This window comes from Gracilinanus agilis, chromosome 6, assembly GCF_016433145.1.
Source record: "Gracilinanus agilis isolate LMUSP501 chromosome 6, AgileGrace, whole genome shotgun sequence".
NCBI classification, from domain to species: Eukaryota; Metazoa; Chordata; class Mammalia; order Didelphimorphia; family Didelphidae; genus Gracilinanus; species Gracilinanus agilis.
The window spans coordinates 569,322-590,061 of record NC_058135.1 but is presented as its reverse complement, the minus strand read 5'-3'; positions in this window follow the sequence as shown (position 1 = coordinate 590,061).

Sequence of the window (20,740 nt, the reverse complement as noted above, 5' to 3'; positions counted from 1 at the left end):
CTGATCTCATTACTCAAATGAAATTGTTCTCTTCACTGTCAAATTTGATGGACTTCCCTCAATACTAATCCTCTTTAATCTATCTGCTTTATTTGATATTGTTGACCTTTCCCTCCAAGATATCCTTTTCTCTCCAGGCTATTTCAGGATTATTTTGTGTTTATTTTTACCTATTTGGTTATTGAAGTTTTTAGAGTCCTGGATCTGATGTAATCCCAGGTCCCTTGCTCAAGTCCCAGTCTGTGATTGTTCTCTTGTGGTGGTGATATGTGTCAGGGCCAAGTAGGAAAGAGCTATCTCACAGGAAGTTTGGAAGACTGTTCAGCAAAGACTGAGGGGGGACTCTTCTGACTGAGCCTGCTAGGATATGAGAATATGTTCACTTAGCTCTGATTCTGGCTTGCTATCCCCATGACTCATATATTGAGGAGAAATCAGGCTAGGAGGTCACATTCCCCTTTTTGTCATACTTCTATCCCTCTTTTTATTTGATATGGCAACTTTCTTTAGTCAGGATAAATGGTGGGCAATTACAATATTGTCACACCTGATCTACATGCTTAGAGGTATAAGCTACCTCCACTTGGCTTTGGATATGTATCAAGAACTTGTTATGATTCTTATTTTATATATTTTCCTCTTGTTTTGGGGAAAGGTGATTCATATATTATTTAGGCAACTTATTTAATGTATTCTTTTTTTTTAACCCTTAACTTCTGTGTATTGGCTCCTAGGTGGAAGAGTGGTAAGGGTGGGCAATGGGGGTCAAGTGACTTGCCCAGGGTCACACAGCTGGGAAGTGTCTGAGGCTGGATTTGAACCTAGGACCTCCTGTCTCTAGGCCTGACTCTCAATCCACTGAGCTACCTAGCTGCCCCTTTAATGTACTCTTAAAGAGTAATTTAGCCATTCATCCCATTCCAAGTCTATTATTATATTAAAAGAGTATTATTTACTGTGTTCAAACATTTTGTGTTACCGTTGGGTGATGTATGTACTTGTATGTAGGATAAGATCCTGGGCAGTATCTTACCTTCCTGATGGAGGATTGAGATATAATCCTAAAAGTCCAAAGACTAAGATTTTTTAAAAGCAGTTTTAGGAAAAGGTATTGCCAATAACCTGGACCAGAAAAGCAGATCTGGAAAATGCTGAGAGGACCATCATAAATCCAGATGAACTAAAGAAGATGAGAGCAATAGAAGAGGTCCCCAGAAATCAGACACTACCATCAGGAGACTCCTGGCTAGCCTTTGGATATAAGGAACTGAATTGCCAGGGCGGGCCCTCCATCCACTTCTGTCCTTTCTATGTGATAATATTTTGCCTTGATTGTAAAACCTTTGTGTCAAAAAAGGGGAATGTCCCCAAACGGTTCCTTGTCAACACATTTACTGATCATTACATATATGTTAAGAAACACCCAAATGTAGTTAGATCCTTCATGAAATATCTTTGGGCCCTTACGCACCCTGGTGAGACATCCTGAAAGCATAGATACTATATACGGAAAGATTCAATGGGGAGACTAACATGACTCCCAACAAATCTGAGTAGGGTTGTGAGGATTCAACACAAATCTGTACCCCTTTTTCCTTTTTGAAAAGAAATTCTCATTTTGAATTTGAAAATCCATTTTGTTTTTTCTTCCACTTTTGGATTGGATTAAAAACAAGGTCTGAGGCTTATGTGGGGATGCCTGTGCTCTCTGGGAGAACACCAGAAGCCTCCTGGCTCCCTGGAATCTCAGAAGATGCCTGCCTCTTCTCCACATGACTCCTGGTATCCCCGGGCCTGAGGTCAAGCCTGTCCTGTCCAGGAGACCCAGAAAAAGTGATGTCTCAGGGGTTATAAGTTATAGCTCAAAGAGGCTCTCAGGCATTCTTTTTATGGTCAAACAGTGGTAGTGAATGGAGATGCCAGGTGTTAGCTAGAGAAGAAGTTGTGTGAGGGGAGAGCCAGGCATGAGCCCATGTCGTTTTTCTTTTTCCAACCTGCTTTTTACTATTTAATAGAATAAATTAATATATAGTCTGCTGAGAATTTTAGTCTCTACAGTATTCATAATAAATTTCACATTATTCGACTACTATTTTGTTGCTTTGGTATTCTCTCCTCTTCTTTTTAAGCAGATTGACTAAAGGCTTGTCAATTTTGTTAGTCTTTTCAAAGAACTGGCTTTTGGTTTAGTTTTCATTTTTTATAATCTCTCCATTTCCAATCGTTTTATTTAGACAGCTGTGTGACATAGTGGATAAGTTTCTACACCCGGAGTCAAGAAGTTGTAGGTTCTGTTCTTGCCTCTTACATTTATTAGTTGCGTGACTTAGGTAACATTTTCTGCCTCATTTTCTCCACATGTGTTAAATGGGGAGAATAATATTATCTGTCTCAGTTGTTGTGAGGCTCGAGTGAGTCAGCACAAATGAAGGGCTCCGCAAACCTTAAAGTGCCATGTAAATGCTAGCTCTCATCATCCTGAGAGTTATTAGTTTTCTCATGTCTTGGATATTCCATAGTTCCCCTTTGTGCTTATTTGGTGGCTTCCTTATTGAGTTCACTTTTCTATGAAGTAGTTTCAGTGTCCTCCAGGAACATTCCTAGACTCTCCCAACTAAAAACAGTCTCTCCCACTTCTGAATAAATATGCCAACAGTGGGAGGAGGATCAACCATTAGGAAAGAATTGAGTAAATTCTGATCTGCTGAGACGGGAAGCCATGGCTATCTTATGAATGTGTGTGGAGTAAAGATTAGTCGGGATCATTTCTGACCGATTATCCCCATAACTCTCCTGACGAGATTAGCTCAGGTAGGCCCCCCAGGGGAGAGAAGAGAAGCCTATCTCTACAGGGCAAACCCGCCCCTTCTTATTTATTGCCTTAGTACTGCTTTAAAAGGGGCCAAACACCTTTCCTTTTCTTTGCTATTAATTCTCAATTGACTTGAAATCAGCGGTTCAAGGGTTAAGAAAACGAAACCCCAAGGAAAATTCCAGCACGAAGTGTCCAGCGAGGAGGCCACAGAGCCTGGAAGATGGGGTCAAACTCCAGGCTAGAAAATTGTTGCGAAGACTGTGGCCCTGGCCTTGCCCCTTCCTGAATTCGGAGCAGATGGAGAGAGCGCTAATTCGCGAAGCGTCCCAGGAGGCAGGGGCTGGCAGACACGACCACAAGAACAGAACCGCACAGGAGGGGCGGAGCGCAAGGCACCGTCTGTTCATTTCCGTTAGATGGCGAATTCCCTCGTACTGTGGACACGGCTGCAGAGAGACGGCCGCCTTTTCCCTGCACGCGTCTATCTAAATCTCCTGCCTGTTCATCGGGGGGATTTGGGGGGTAATGTGAGAAATTTAAAGAAAGGTAGGGCGCGGATGAGCTAACACAGAGGGAAGCGAACAAGAAAGAACAAGCCGATGACTCTAACGACGTAACAAGGATCGAAGACTCTCAAACGTGTGAATCATCCTAAGGATCCAGCTCGGCGCCGAAAACCCCAGCATAAAAGCCCCTTCCTTCCCCGGATCCCGGGGCAGCGTGCCCCCTGTGCTGCTCGCCTTCTGGCTCTGCTGCCTGCGCCGCGCCGCTCTTCTGGTTGCTATGGGGGGGACTTGGACGGCTCTCTTTCCCCCCTTAGTTTTATTTCTTGGATCCCCTTTTTCTGATAGGGCTGCTATCCAGAGGTGAGAGAGAGGCTGCCATGCACCAAAAAGAGCCTCTTGATGGCCGAGTGACAGGAAACGTCCCTAAGTGTTTCCGGTAGCCGCGTGCACCCACGCTAAGCATGGCGCACACACTGCCCGACGCCAAAGCTCCGCTCGAGCAGGAGGAATCCGCACACCCGCAAAGGGTGCTCACGGAGAGCTGTTTGCGGAGCCGGAACGCGGGCTGGGAGGGGGGCCAGGGAGCGGCTTGACTTCCAGAGAGCGAGGGAGGAGGGCCGCGTTGGCTCTGGAGCCAGCCCCAGATGGTACATACGGAGCGCTGGGCTTACCCAACGTCTCTCGGGTGCCACTGCCAGGGTAGGAGGATAGGAAGAAGCTGCAGCACGGCCACCAGGCAGCTCTCACTCGCGTATCACCTCCAGCCTGAATTTCCTGGAAATGAACTTATTCTAGTCTCGCCATCTTTTCTGACTCCATATTTCCCAAGTTCCGGTTCTGCTCCCCCACCCATCCCGCAGGGCCTACGTGCGGCGTTTCCATTGTGGCCGTCACCAGCCAAATCAAGGCAAATCCCTTCTACTTTTTCATCCATGTGTTGTGCTTTTTGAAGCGCCACCGTTTTTCTATGAATATTCTTGGCATGACAGAGCTTCGTAGGATCTCATTCTTAGTTTTCTGCAGACTCGTTTTCCCCTCCGAGACTTTTCATTGTTTTTTGAAGTATTCGTGCTTAGGTAACACACGGCATCTGCTGACATATCATTTCAGAAATGAATTTGTATTCTAAGCTAGTCTTGCCCTTGGCTTCCAACTAATAATTATGTCTGGCGAGGAGATTAAGTATTAACTAATGCCGCTTCTGGGGTTGTAAAGCCTTCTCACTGTAGCAAATGCTTTATATCAGCTAAATTTGGGGAAGAAACATACTTATTAAAGTTTGATATCTTTGCCTTCTCCAACCCGTGTAATTGTTAAGATATTTTTTATTCTGAATTTAAAAAGATGTGCGCCACAGAATGTGAAAACTATTGCATATGAAACCATAAATCTCCATTCCAAATTGCTTCCTTTAAAGAAGTGATAAATTAAACCATTTATTTCATTTTTCCCATGAGCATAACATCATTTGCTAATAGAGGAATGAGATTTATGAATAAATGTTGGGTGAAGCTTGTATGTCTATGCACAGAAAGACTCCTGATGACCATCGTCCAGACACAGAAACCGTTGATCTTTCAGAAGTGCCATTCTTTTGTTGCACAGACTTCAGTCCAGTTCAGGTCTTAAGAGATGAAAATGCAAGACCCACAAGAATAATCTAGGGAGGCGGCTGGGAACAGATCCGGGAACACCTGGACGAGGAAACTCCCACTACAAAGCAAGGGAGCACCTTCTCTACAACTCCTAGCCTTAGACGTTGCCCCATAAGGCTGTCACTTATTCAGCATCACATAAGACTATATACAAATCAGTGACAGGATTTGAACCCAGATTTTCTGGCTCGAGTCCAGGTGTTTATCTACAATTTCACTCTGAAGGATGTGAAGCCTCACACTTGGTTTAAAAGAAATGCTCTCAGGACTACGGGATAAGGCAGATTTGGCTAAAGGGCAGTTCTGAAGAAGGTTTAGGAGGTTTCATTGAGCCAAAAGGTAATTTGGAGTCAGCAACAACAACAGGATTTAAGCAGACCACATGAAGAAAAGCCTAATGTCCAGGATTAGGGATATTTGTGCGTGGCTGCTTCGTGTTCGGTTTGGGGGCCCTTTCTGAGTAAGAGGCTGATTCAGTGGAGGGAGTAGAAAACAAGTAAATCAGAGCCGAAGGGATTTAAGATGATGTTATATGGAAACTGGTTTAAGTAAGGGGTGATGTTTATCCCGGATAAAAGGAGTCTCTGAGGGGAACATGATAGCTGTCCTCAAGTTACTGAAGGAAAACAGAGTGTAGCTGTCTTGCTTGCCTGCAGAAATGGGTGGGAGATGCAAAGAAGCAAATTTAAGCTTAATTCAAAGGGAGAAGCTAGAATGCTGTGCTTGGAGTCAGAAAGGCCTGAGCTGAAATCCCGTCTCAAACATTTAGTAGCTGTGTGAACCAGGGCAAGTCACTTAACCTTGTTGGTCTCAGTTCCTCATTTATAAAGTTGAGCTGGACGAGAAAACAACAAATCACTCCAGTATTTTTGCCAAGAAAACTCCAAATGAGGTCACAAAGAGTTGGACACGACTAAAATCAACTAAAACAAAAACAAGGGCAAAAACTTTCCTAACCATTAAATCTACGAGTCACTACGTTCTTCTTCTTTGGAAATCTTTAAATTATAGTTATATTAAACATTCTATATAGTATTCATGATTTACAGCTAGAAAAGGACTTAAAGGCCTTCTAATCCAACACTCTCACCGTATATAGATGAGGAACTGAGGCCAACAGAGTTTATGAAATTTTTTTTTAGGGTAAACACAAATCCAACAGTTTTTATTAATTCATTAAAAAAAATTTTTTGAAATACTAAAAGTTACCCAAATGGAAATTTCACATTTACAACAAATTACAAGATTTCTTCATAAAAAGCCATGATTTTTGCTATGCAAAGGAATACAACTTTGAACAGATCCAGAGAGCTTATTGACTCCAATTCCAATAAGATTCACTATATTATTCTTATTCCATGTGTATTGAAAGGATTCTTGTTGAGATGTATCTGAGCCGAAGGGGTTTCTAAGCTCCCTGGCTCCCTTCAGCCTTCAGGTTCTCTGATTCTGTGATGGAAACATTTACTAAATGCCTCTTCTACAACAAGCTGGAAGCAAGCCTAGTGTATTTGGAATCCGGAAATTTGGGCCTCAGATCTTGCTTTTAAGACTTGCTGACAGAGTGACTATGGGAGATGTAAACTTCTCAGTGTACTGTCTACTCTTTTATATTGTAATTTTTGGGTAAATTGCTGTTTTCCAGTGGTGAAGGAATTTCCCCAGAAGAAATCCTTCATGCTAATGACAGATCAAGACAAAAACAAAAAATGGAACGGAGAAGAGTGCTGTGCACTAGGATTATAAAAACAAAAATGTCTCTTTTCATAAGGGCATTGGTCTCTTCTTTTGGAACACAATATATAGAAATTGAAAATCAGGGTATGATGATGGCTTTCAAAAAAATTCAATTTGTTCAGTTCCAAATTTTCTTCTTCCTTTTCCATCTCCTAACCAAACCATTGAGAAGGAAAGAAAAATAAAACCTATTACATATATGTAGTTGTGAAAAACAAATTTCCACAGTAGCAATGTGAAAGAAAGAAGAAAAATGTGTTTAAATATGCCTTCTGAGTCCATCATTTCTTTGTCTGGGGTTGGATAGCATGTTTCATCATGATTCCTTTGAAATTATGTTTGGTAGTTATGAAGTCTTTCAAAGTTGATCATCTTTTCAATATTGTTGTTGCTATATATATAGTGTTCTCATCGTACTGCTTGTTTCATTTTGCATTAGTTCATAAAAATAAATCTCTCCAGGTCCTTCTGAAATCATTCTTTTGATCAGTTCTTATCCATTCCCCAATTTATAAGCATCCCTTTGATTCCCAATTTTTTTGCTGCCATAAAAATAACTACTATAAATAAATATTTTTGTAAATATGAGCCCTTTTCCTCCTTCTTTGATCCCTTTTGTGGCATAGACCCAATGGCAACCCAAGAGTAGGCATTTTAATAGCTTCCAAGACATAGCTTCAAATAACTTTCTAGAATAGCTGGATTAGTTCACATTTCCACTAAAGTGAATTACTACACCTATTTTCCCCCATTTCCACCCTCATTTATAATTTTCATTTTTTTAATTGGCTTAGCCAATCTATTATGGCATATCTCAAAGTTGTATTAATTTTTATTTCTGACATTAAATCAAATAATAATGATGATAATAGACATCCTTGCTTTACCCCTGATTTTACTGAAAGGCTTCTATCTTACCTCCATTACAGATAATGCTTGCTGTTAGTTTTGGATAAATACTACTTATTATTTTAAGGAAAGCTCCATTAATTCTTATGTTTTTCAGTGTTTATTTTCTCCTTAACAGGAATTGGTGTATTCTGCCAAAAGCTTTTTTCGCTTTTGTTGAAAAAAAATGTGATTTTTGTTGTTTTTATTATTGATGTGGTCAATTATGCTTAATTTTTCTAATACTAAAGCAGTCCTGAATTTTCAAGGTAAATGTAACCTAACCCTAGTGTATGATTTTTGTGATTTATTACTGTAATCTCTTCACCAGTATTTTATTTAAAATTTTTTGCATCAATACTCATTATGGAAATTTCTTTATCATTTAAAAAAATCTCTTTTCAATTTCCCTGGCTTAGGTATTGTTGTAAGATAAATTAATAAAATGTTTATGATTAGGTATTATTTAGGAGGCTTGGCAAGCAAGGTGGGAGAATTCTAAATGGAATGGGGAAGCAGGCAGTGGCTTGCTCTCTGGGATGGCCTCCATGTTGGCCGGGGACAGGTTGTAACTGACCGAGTGGGAGACCTCAGGGGAAGTGGAGTTTGTATCCTAGTACTCTGGTATCCTGAAGGAAGAAATCATCTGCCTGTGGGAAGTTAGGTTGAGACTACAAAACCTAACCTGGGTCGCTGGTCATCTCAGGTTGGTTTAGCTCCCTGACTTACTCTTCTCAAGGATTACTGACTGAGGACCTGGGAGAGCTGTCTCATCGCTGGATTTTGACAGGACTCAGCAGTGAGGATCCCACTTCCATTCCTGATATTCCTTGTGCCCTGCTATAGCCTAAAGCTTAGTGTAGATAAGTTCTTTCCCTGACCATAGGTTAGTAGAATAGAAACCCTTTTCCCCTTCCTTCACACTTTAGTTTATTGAATTAAACCTGTGTTTATAACTCTTTTTGTCCCAGTATTACTCAGTTATTTGTTGATTTCATAGACTCCCTGGCTAGGTGGATCAGTGGTGGCAGTTGGTATCAACTGCCAATTTCTGATTTCCCAATGCTTGAATTCTGTTGTATATTGTGTTTCCCCAACTTGTTAGGTCCCAGTCTATTGCCCTGTCCTATCTCCTTCTCACCCTTTCTCTGAACCCAGATAATATATGTTACCCACCAGTTTTCCCCATAAAAGTATCAAGGCCATATTTGTGATGCAGAAGGAATTTGGTAGTATTTTTCTTTATATTTGGAAATAGTTTATGTAGTATTAGAATTAATTGTTTTTTATATGTTTGATAACATTCATTTATAATCCATCTGTCCTAAGTTTGTTTTTTCCTTTGGAGTTCATTTATGGCTTGCTCAATTTCTTTTTCCGAGATGGGGTTGTTTAAATATTTTCTTTCCTCTTATATTAATTGGGACAATTTATATATTTTTGTCATGTGCCAGTTTTTTTGTCATATAGTTAGGCTAAATAATTCCTAATAAAATAGAGCATCTGTATCTGTGGGCTGAAACTGTGGCTATAAGCAAACATCTCTTGTTACTCATGGATAATTAAATCTGCAGATTACTGAATCAGGAGCACAGTTACACTAGTATCACCACTTTTGTGCTTTGGGATCATTATTACAGTAAATGAGGGCTGTCCTTTTTAAAAAACCATTACCTCATGATTGAGTATTGATTCTAAGACAGAATAGTGGCAAGGACTAGATAATCAGGGTTAATGACTTGCACAGGGTAACACAACTAGAAAGTATGGCCAGATTTGAACTTAGGTTCTCTTAAATCCTGGTGCCTTATCCAGTGTGCTACAATAAGGGTCTTCTTAAGCAAAGGCACTGCAATAAAACCTCAATGTATGTGATCAATGAGAATAGTAGAGCCAGATTAGAGGAAAGTTTCTCATGGGAACATGGGTATTGGGACAGAGGAAGGTCACTCATGTACTAGAGAGTCATACTTCATCATGTTACTGCCTGCACTTGCTTGGTGGGCAGTATAAAACTTATGAATCACTTTTTAAATTTTCTGAAATTTAAAAAAAAATTTTTTTTTTAAAAACCACATATTGATTCCAAGGCAGAAGAGTGGTAAGGTCTGGGCAAGGAGCATCAAGTGACTTGCCCAGGGTCACACAGCTGGGAAGTGTCTGAGGCCAGATTTAAACCCAGGACCTCCTGTCTCTAGGCCTGGCTCTCAAACTACTGTGATATCTAGCTGCCCCCAAGTTTTCCAAATTTTCCAAAATTTTTCCCTATGATTAGCTGCAGGCAACTGAATCAGCAGCTATCAAAGGAATAGATGTAGGGGGACACACATGTAAGTCTTTTTATGTCTTTTCCATTTGTCATGAATTAATCTTTTTTATTAATTTGATTTTTTTCTCCTTTTAATCAGATTAGGCGATGGCTCGTCTATTTTTTGTTTTTCCCCCAAACCAGTTTCTAGTGTTATATATTTGTTCAATTCTTTTTTTTTTTTTTTTACTTGGGGGAAGGTGATTGGAAGGTAATGGAGAAACAGAGTAAACATTTATATAATGCCAACTTTGTGTACTCTTATGGGCAAAACCATGGGAGTTGACTTAAATATTAAATGTGGGTCCAGAAGGGTGTGTAGGAGACAGGAATGACAAAAGATGGGGACTTAACAAATTAGGGAGACTGGGTTTAACTGCTAAGGAAAATGTCTGTTAACAGAAGTGGCAGTTAGGCCTAACTGTCACCCTGCACCATCCAGACAAGGGCCTGTGGAAACTAGCAGGCAAATGACAAGAGTTTATAACACATTTAATTAAGGGAACTCTGGTAAAGGATGGGAATAGGGGTTTCTACACTTCCAGACTAAGGGCAAACCACAGGGTCAGGGGAGGGACTTTTCTACACTCATCTAAGACCTCAGCCAGGTAGGGCCCAGAGGATAGCAGGACTGAAGTGGGAATCCTCACAGCGGAGTCCAGACTCACTCCAGCGATGTTGCAGCTCCTCCAGGAGCACCAGCTGCACTCCTTCAGGTGGGTAGATTCTGGGAGCTGACCCAGCCCAAGTTAACCTGCAACTCAGTTTGGGATCAATAGTCTCTACCAAAATCTCCCACAAGTAGATGTCAGTCTTCCTTCAGGATCTCTGGAAATCTGAGGTCTCCCAGGGTCAGTTGCAACCATGGAGTCCATCTCAGAGAGCAAGAAGACACTTCCTGCTTCCCCATTCCATTTGGAATTCTCCAGCCCTTCCGTTAGGTCTCCTAAAAAATAACTAAGTAATCCTCCTCACAACAGTACTAAGAACATTACATTATGTGCTTTAGAAATATCTCATTTGGTCCCCATAACTTTGTGAGCTAAGTAGTGTTAGTATGCCCTTTTTTATAATTGAAGAAGTTGGGATAAATAGAGATTAAGTGACATGCCCTGGGTCACATAGCTAGTAAGTATTTGTAACTGGATCCATTGTGTCACTTAGCCCTCCATAACTTTCAATTTGTTAATCTGTTCTTTCATTTTTAGGGTTCTTATTTTGGTGTTTGAGATTTTTAATTGATTAGTTTTCTAGTTCTTTTTTTTTTAAGTTGCATTTGCAATTCATTGATCTATTCTTTTTCTTTTATTGTTGTAAGGATTTAGAAATATAAGTACTTCTTTGACTGTATCCCACAAATTTCCTTATGTTGTTTTATTGTTGTAATTAAAATTAAAGAAATTGTCATTTTATGTTTTGTCTTTTACTCATTCATTCTTTCAGAATTAAGTTATTTTCCAATTAATTATTAACATATACTTCTTTATTTAACGTAATTTTATTGCATTATATACAGAAAAAGATGCAATATGTCTAGTTTCTGCATTTGTTTTGTAAGGTTTTTATGACCTAAAACATTGCCAATTTTTGTGAAGGTGCCATACACAGCTAAGTATAAGTATACTCCTTTCTATTATCATTCAATATTCTCCAAAGGTCTATCATATTAAACTTTTCTAAAATCTAATCATCTCCTTAACTTCTTTCTTGTTAACTCTATAGTTAGATTTACCCAAGTCTAAGAGGGGTAAATTGACACCTCCCACTATAATAGTTTTATTTTTCATTTCCTCCTAAAGATCATTGAAATTTTCCTTTAAAATTTTAGATGCTATGGAATTTGATGCATATATGTTCAGTATTAATATTAGTTTATTGCCTATGATATCTTTTAGCAAAATGTAGTTTCCGTGATTATGTCTTTTAATTAGGTATATTATTGCTTTTGGTTTGTATGAAATTATGATTGTTACCCCTGCCTTTTAAAAAACAAACAAATAGCTTCTGATGAAACACAATGGATTCTTTTCCAGCTCCATAATTTTATCTCTTTGTGTATTTTTCTGTTTCAAATGTGTTGGATTCTTGTTTCAAATCTATTTATTCTGTTATCCTTCCATTTTATGGGTGAACCTGTCTCATTTACATTCAAAGTTTGCTTGCTAACTATTTCCCTCCATTCTATTTTCCAATAAGATAATGTCCTATCTTCAAAAGTTTGTTTTGCATCTCACCATTACTCCCCTTAAATTCCCACTTTGTTCCTCACCCCCTCTGCATTCTCTTAACCTTTTTCCCTATTGAGTAAGATGAATTTCTGTACTAAACTGTATGCATACATATTTTCTCCTCTTTGAACCAATTTAGATAAGTATTAAATTCATATGTGTCTCAGTCATCACCCCCTTTATTCCCCTCCTACACTGTATAAACTTTTTCTTGAGTACTTGAGTACTCTGTTCACATGAGATAATTTCCCCCATTCTTCCTTTCCCTTCTTCCCTTTTCCCACTACATTCCTGTTTCTACCCATTCCAACAGTAGAATCCAGATTCTCTTGTCTAAATAGCCTCTCTCTAAAACTCCCAAAATCTTGAGAGGTTTACATGTATCATTTTCTCAAAGAAGAATGTAAGCAGTTTAATCTTTTGTAGTCCCTTATGATTTCTCACTCATGTTTACTTCTGAATGTCAAATGTTCTATTCACCTCTGGCAGAAATTCAGAGAACATTGGGAAAGTGTTATGGGGATAATTTGAGGAAAGGTATAAGCTATATAAGTATATATACTGTATACCACAGTATAAGGGAATTTGAAAGGAGATTGTCAGACTTGCTAAGTGAGTAATCTAGGTTACAGGTAGGCTGGGATTAAGGAGATTCAGGATATAATATGGCTGAAGTTAGGAGTATAACACAGAAGGGAAATAGAGATCTTCAGGGAGAGGAGAAATTAAACTAAACAGACAAACGGCAGGCTTTACAGACTGGGACTTAGACTTAAACACTAACTGAGGGAAATAGACTAAACTGAAATGAACAAACAGACGTTAGTTAATTTCACAGGAAGGGACTTGTTTTGAAGTTACACCTTCCTCCAAGATGGATACCCGGCTTCCCTTCAAGCCCAGAGTATGTTGGTTCTATTCCTCTTCTTCCCTCTCTTAATAACTAACTGACAAATTATACTAATAGGTCTGTTGAAACACAAAAGGATTTATTATCTTTAAAGGATGATTTGTCAGGAAAGTGGTTCAAAGGAAGCCCTAACAGTTGTCTCAGGAACCTCAGGTGGGGGAAGGGAGGCAAAGATGGAGTCTGAGTAAGGACCAGCCTTTAACTCAGCTTACAAAATAAATGATGACTGACTAGTTTCTCTATATCTAATATTGTCAAATAACAATTAACCCTTCACAGATTTTAACTCCTCTCTAATTACTCTCCTTATTAACTCCACAGACATATAAGGTAAGGGAGGGAAGGTAGGAAATAATTTTAGGGAAGGAAGATATAAAGGGTTTATCCAAAATAATAATTTCTTAAGTAAATATATCAAAGCTAGGCTAAATTTCAATACTATAGCTAGATAATGAGGCAGCTCGACTGATCAGACAACCTCCCTCCACGGGAGACCCTTATCAACTGTCTTTTCCTCAAGATTCCAAACCCTAACTGATTTAGAACTCAGCCAAAGCTAGAAAAAACTATATGACCCCCTCTCTCTATATTACAAAAGCAATGAGGATCATTCAAGTCTGAAAATAAAGATCATATTTGTATATTTATTTAAGATTTCCCAAGGCAACTTGGAGGAGTATATACACTTTTCAAATACAGTTTTTCATATAAGGAAATGGAGATTCAGCAAAATTATACGAACTTAGTTATTTAGAGTTTCATGGCTAGTAGGAGTAAAAACAAGGATTTGAACAGAAGTTTCCTGACTCCAGCCCTTTTTTCCATTATATATCCATTACACACACACACACACACACACACACACACACACACACACACATTTTTGATATTTAACTTGAACATTTCAACTCTACAGTTTGTTATGAATTTTATAATGTTAGCTGGAATTGTGGTGGGTCCAGATGTTGGACACAAATCAGCAATCAATTATACTTAATGATTACATTTTGACATCACTACTGGCATTACTGGTGGTTACAAATTGGTATTTTATCAATGCCAGGGTTTGGAATCATCAAGAGAGAAATCCAGGCAAGTTCTACATTTTGTAAAGTATACGAAGTGGCGATGCTTTATAGAAAAGGATAGACCACAAAGTTCTCAGATATGGATTTGCACCATTTTACAGCATTATTCATCACTGTCAGAAGGATCCTGGTGTTAGAACATATTATAAAATGGTTTGCAAATCCCTGGGATAAAGAAAGAACCTTCAAGCTGGCAAGTGGCTATGAATGCTCATTTTATGTCAAAATGATGGCAAGTAAAGTTGGAATTCCTCCTAACCAGGGAGGGATCCATAAGTCCTTCTCTCTTTATCTCATCAGTTTCTTGAGGCAGAGTAATATTTCATTACACTCATATATGTTAAAGAAATGGGATGATATAAAACTCCTCAGATGCTAGGCTATCTGGGCTGACAGGCTCTATAATCTGAGTTTGCCAAGCTGGCTTAGAGATCCTCAGGGGTTGGATGGATCTAGGCTAAGTAAGAGATGAGGTTGCCTGAGTGATCGCCAAGTGTGCTAGTAATTCCCAGGTCTTCTAAAGCTCAGCTTAGCCAAGCCTATGCATCAAGTGGGACTTGTATGTATGTTTAACAACTCCTCTAGCCCTTGGCTTGGGATTGGGCTTGATGGTAAAAGGTTGGTTTGGGCTGGTGTTGCAGCTCTAGATGTTTCCCGATCAGGAAAGGAGCCCCAATCTTCTCTTGGATTGAACTTCAACAGGAGTTATTGCTTTTCTAAAGGGTTAGGAACAAGGAATAAGGATTGAGGTTTGGGAAAGCTACGCTAAATCTAATTAAGTTAAGGTGATCTATATCTATAGACAACAGGTTGATAGCGAGCTGGAGATTCTTCTCCCTCTCTCAATCCCTGGTCGGACCCAAACCAAAGGACAGGGAAGGATGACGATGTTCTTTTAGCAGTTGTGGTTTTAATAGCTCTCAGCTCTATTGATATGAGGGGAAATGGACTTCCCATGGCACGGAGGTCTGGATGCTGGATTTGCAGGTCTATGGTCTACCCTCCCTTCAACCACCCTCCTCCCAGGATTCCTTTCTTAAAACTGAGGCCCTGGGTGGTGCAGTCCAAGGGTATTTATAGAGGTGGTCCCACCTGTCTTTTGGCCTTGGCTCATGCCACGTGGGTGAATTCTAAGTTCTTTAACTGACAATCCTGTCACTCAAGTTGTTCTCTATCTTGTCCCAGAAGTTCCTTATTACATATACAAGTTTGTTTAGTCATTCAACAATCAATGTTGATTTATTTATTTCTTTGTTGTTACTAAAACAAAACCCATTTGATATGCATATTTTAGTGAACAGGGAATCTTTCTGCCTTTAGCCCTTCGATGTATGCCCTGTATTCAAATCACTGAATCATAAGTGAAAAAAAGCATTTATTATTCACTCAGTATGTGCAAAATACTGGGCTAATCCTTAGGGATATATAGGCCAGTAAGAGAGTTTTTCTGCTCACGAGGAGCTAATAACATGGTAGGAGGCAACACATCTAGGATGTTTCAATGATAAGTTGAATGGCAAGGCAAGCCTTTAAAGCAGTGATTCCCAAAGTGGGTGCCACCGCCCCCTGGTGGGTGCTGCAGTGATCCAGGGGGACGGTGATGGCCACAGGTGCATTTATCTTTCCTATTCATTGCTATTAAAATTTAAAAAAATTAGGGGGCAGCTGGGTAGCTCAGTGGAGTGAGAGTCAGGCCTAGAGACAGGAGGTCCTAGGTTCAAACCCGGCCTCAGACACTTCCCAGCTGTGTGACCCTGGGCAAGTCACTTTTGACCCCCATTGCCCACCCTTACCAATCTTCCACCTATGAGACAATACACCGAAGCACAAGGGTTTAAAAAAATTTTTTTTAAATTAATTTCCAGGGGGCTAAGGAATATTTTTTCTGGAAAGGGGGCGGCAGGCCAAAAAAGTTTGGGAACCCCTGCCTTAAAGGGTAGCTGGCAGCACTGTACCTCTATAAAGGCTAAGGAAAATTTTACAGAACCTTTACGAAGTAAAAAGGAAATGTGTATCATCATGGATGGACATAAAAAACCAAAGATAATTAATTTCACAGCAGTGCTAAGTTATATGCCTCACATTCGTAGAATATTTACAGTGTTGATGTTCTTTGAAATCTTAGCTGACCCCATAACAACCAAAAATACTTACACACATTAGTAGCATTAATGTTGGCAGGAGCACACGTCTCGCTGGGGCACCCAAATGCTTTGGCTCCCTTAGAATGCTTCGGTTTGAGCCACTTTAAGCGTAGGGACAGGATTGGGATTTCACTCGTATGAGGAGTTTGCCAGATTCACTCTCTCTACCAGTTTAAGGGAGTACATTCTGGGATCCCCTAGACTGCTGGAGGACTAAAAAGTTAAGTGACTTGTCCAGTGTGACAGAGACAGCATGTGCCAGAGGCACGACTTGATTGGATGTCTGTCTGGCTCTGATACCGACTCTCTCCATTAAACAAGAGTCAACTTATGTTCATTGCAACAAGGCTGCTATTGAGTGAGTACCTGTCCCAGTTTGGAGTCGATTAAAATTTGAAAAAGCAATAAAAAGGCAGAATGTGTGACAATAAAGAGACAAGACAAACAAGAGGTCAGTGTGACCTTTGGTGCCTTAGGAAAACATGAGTACGAAATTGTCCCAAAATATGATGAAATTGTAGGGTTAAGTGTCTATTTATTTCCTTTTCCTCCCTGCTTTATATTCAGTAGAACCAACAGCCTGAAGCTATGGTTGTAAAACTCATGAGGCGTGAGAATGAATGGTTTATTGATTTCAGCTGTAGTTTCTCTGTTAGAGAAAGTTCTGAGGTTTTTGCAATTTACTGAGAACTTTGTTTTACTGGAATTCTTTTGTACTTCTAAAATCGGCAAGAATCTATTCTTGGAAACAACTTTTGAAAAAATAAACAATTAAAAGCTATATTTATGAGGGGAGATGGTGAGGTTGTATGTATCCTATGTACGACATGGTCTTAATTCAGAAAGTTTAATTAATAAGACACTATAATAATTTATGTTCTAATTCTTGAAATTAGGAGATTCATAGAAGTGGCTTCATACAGTTATGTGAATTGGTCACTGTTAATGGAGTTATTTTTTTTTCTTTATTTAATCTGTGTTTTATTATTATTTTTCTTTCACATTTAAAAAGCTCCTGGAATAAGAGAGAATTTTTAAATATGTCTTTGAATAAACTATCATGGCGGCAACATCTGAGAAGTCCAAAGCAGAACTTGGAGGTCAGGGAAGATGTGCCAGATGTACTTGTAATGTGCATATAATGTGTAATAAATACTTGTAATGCCTGGGCAGATGTGGCAAGGTTTCAAGGTGCAATTGTGGCAGCTCTATCACGTGGTTCTCTGGGGCGATGAACCATGGTGACCAAGAAAAGCATTGGCATTTCCCCACAATATGACATTTTACTAGAGAGAAAAAGCCTTTGATTTCGCCTTTGTATGAAATGCTTTGAAATGTTTACATCCGTCACTTTCTTCCAATCATCTGAACCCAGTGTGGGCTCTGACATAATAAAAGAGCAAAAGGAGAGTCCTCAGAAAAGCATTCATAATTCCAGATTCTTACTGTTCCCCAATAACGCAGTCACTGACTTGTTCTTGCGGCAAGTCCAGTGATTGACAGATGTCGAGTGAAGAAAAAGTCAAAAAAGAGGCCTCGACACTAACATATAAAGAGCATCTTCCTGACTTCCGACAGCCACCTCGGGGCTGTTTTCTTGTGCTCTGCTGGCATTATGATTGGTTTGGAGCATTTTCCAATATATACTTCATCGTTCTGTAAGCCTTTGCTGCTGATCGAGCTGCCCACAGGGCTGGTGGCCATGGTGGAGCCTGCCTTGCCTAGCCGTTTTTCTCTCCACTTTTACCTTGCTTATCTACAAAGAATGTAAGTGAGGATTAAATGATAAAACTGCAGGTGAAATAATGATTAATAGAGAAATACTGGTACTATTTTAATATTGAACATATGAATATGTGGTGTGCAGAAAGGAAAATGGAATTGAATTTTATACCTAGATCTGACAAGGACCTCAGAAGCCATCTTGTCCATCCAAATCATTTTGTGGATGAAGAAACTAAGGGTCAGGGAAGTTCAGTGACTTGCTTGAAACCTCACAATTGGTAAGATATCGGAGAACTGGAAATGGTTTATTTTTCACTAAGGATAACACTAATGCTATATAGGGTACAGAGAGCACCTTGAAGATCCCCTAAAACTAGAAATATTAAAAACTAGAGCAACTGGACAATCTGTCATAGTCTTCAATTCCTAACTCTTTGCTAGTCTCCTCGTTCTGAAGACAAGTTTGAATGTTGGCTTTCTCTTTTCATGTCACCACAACCCTTTAGACTCCTCTCCTTTCTTTCCCAGTGCAGGAATAGTGGAAGTCTTCTCTTGAAGTGGCCTGTTGTCCCACTGAAGAAGTATCGCCTGCTTAATGTACTCCCCTTCTCCACTACTCAAATACTCCTTTCCTCCAGCTTTCTTTCATCTTTTTATTCTGACTCTAGTTTCTCCCTTGCTGCTCTTCTTTCCATCACCATTGTGTTTTTGTTCCTTGCTTGTGCTATGTGACCTGAGACACACTCCCTGTACGCCCCAGTGTTCTCCTGTACTATCTTCAATATCATCAGGTTCGCCAAAGTAATTTTTACTACCCTTATCAAGCTGTGAGATTTTGCTGTTCTAAACTTACATTTTTAAAGAAATCCAGTGAATGCAATTTGTTAATTGTCTGACTTGAGGAGGAATGTCATATGTTTCTTAGGAGTAAGTATTGCAAAGATCGAGTGGCAATATGGTGTAAAGGAAAAGGAATTAGTCCTAATGTCACCAAATTATGTTAGCCCCAAGTTGGAAGGGATCTCTAATGGACATCTGGTTTGATTCTTAGTGGAACCGTGCCTTCTCCACAGTATATTCTACAAATGGTTATCTAGCTGTTACATGATGTCAAATGCTAGTAGTGACAAAGGGCAATGGGACTCACTGCCTACTATGATAGACCATTGTTCCTTTAGACAACTATAATTGGGAGAATTCTTTCCATGAAACCTGAAGTTTCTTCTTTGCAAATGAGGTCATGATCTCTGTCCCAAGTTCCAATTCCACATAACCATAATTGAAGTACTGTGTATTTTGAACTGATTCTTCTGCAGTCACTTCAAACTTCCTCTGAGTAAAAAAGAACTCATGATCTCTTCCCCTAAGTTCACCTCTTCCTTAACTTAGCTATTTCTGTCAGAGTGAGAGAAGGGAGCAAATAGATGGAAAGAAATAAGAATTTATTAAGAACTTTCTAAGAGTCACGCCCTAAGATAAATATTATCTCATTGGATCACCATCATCCTGGCTACACAGACATAGGCATTAGTCCACATCCATAACTGTCCCCTCTTGCCAAATATCTAATTAGGTATCAGATTGTGCTGATTCTGTGTCTGCACATGTCTCACACCCATCCCCTTGTAGAACAGGTCACTGCCTCATCACCTCTCACCTGAAGGACTACAATAGCCTCTTTGGTGGTTTCTCTGATACTCATCTCTCTTTTGTCCAATCCCTCTTCCACAGAGCCGATGATGTGACATTCCTCAGGCACAGCTCTCACCATGTCATTCTTCTGTTGCTTATATTCCAGGAACTCGAGTAGAAAATATGACCTCCTCTGTCTAGCCTCTGAGTCTTTCACAACCTCAATTTCTAGGGCTTCATACAACACTCACATGCATAAATATATTCCAGTCACAAATAGCCTTCTTCTTGCTCTTCTTTATATATGATCCTCCATCTCTCTCTCTCTCTTATCTCCATAGCTCTTCACAAGCTAACCTCCAAGACTGGAGTGTCTTTCCTCCACTCAGAATTCCTGACTTTTCTTCTTTTCTCAGTCGAAGTAACATCTCCCACCTGAAGCTTTTCTTAATTCTCCTTTTCCTAGTGCCTTCCTTCCCAAAGAAAATGACTTTTATTTCTCTGCAATGAGTCCTTGACTTGGTGTCCTTCATTCCAATACTGGCTCTGACCATCAAAATCTACATATAACCAACTTACATGAGTTTCTGAGGCTCAATTCCCTTGTCTTTAAAATGAGGATCATGACATGTGTTCATGAGATTCTTGGGATGGAAACCCTTTTTAACACTTGCCAGCACCATCGAAATCAGAGTTGGTTTATTTATCTAAATTTCTTCTTCTTCACTGAAAAGACAAATATCGCACAAAGTGGAAAACAGACTGAAGGCAACAGGGATTTCTCTCCTTTTTTTTCTGCAGGAGCCCAGAACCATGAACCTTTATATTCTTGCCTTTATTGTGGCTTTTCTGGCTGCTATACCTATAAGTACTTGGGAAAATGGAGAAGGAGCTGCTGTGGGAGTGACTCATCTCTTTCCAGCAATGGTGCTTTAATACTTCTAGACTTGACTTCATACTTGTCTTTAGATTAGTCCCTTTTATTTTATTTTTACTATCTGTACTGATTTCTAAAGAGAGAGAACATTTCCCTGAGGCTATAGCTTTACCTCAATAACTTTTTATTTTATACTCACATCTTTGTTCTGTTCTTTCAAAGTCAAG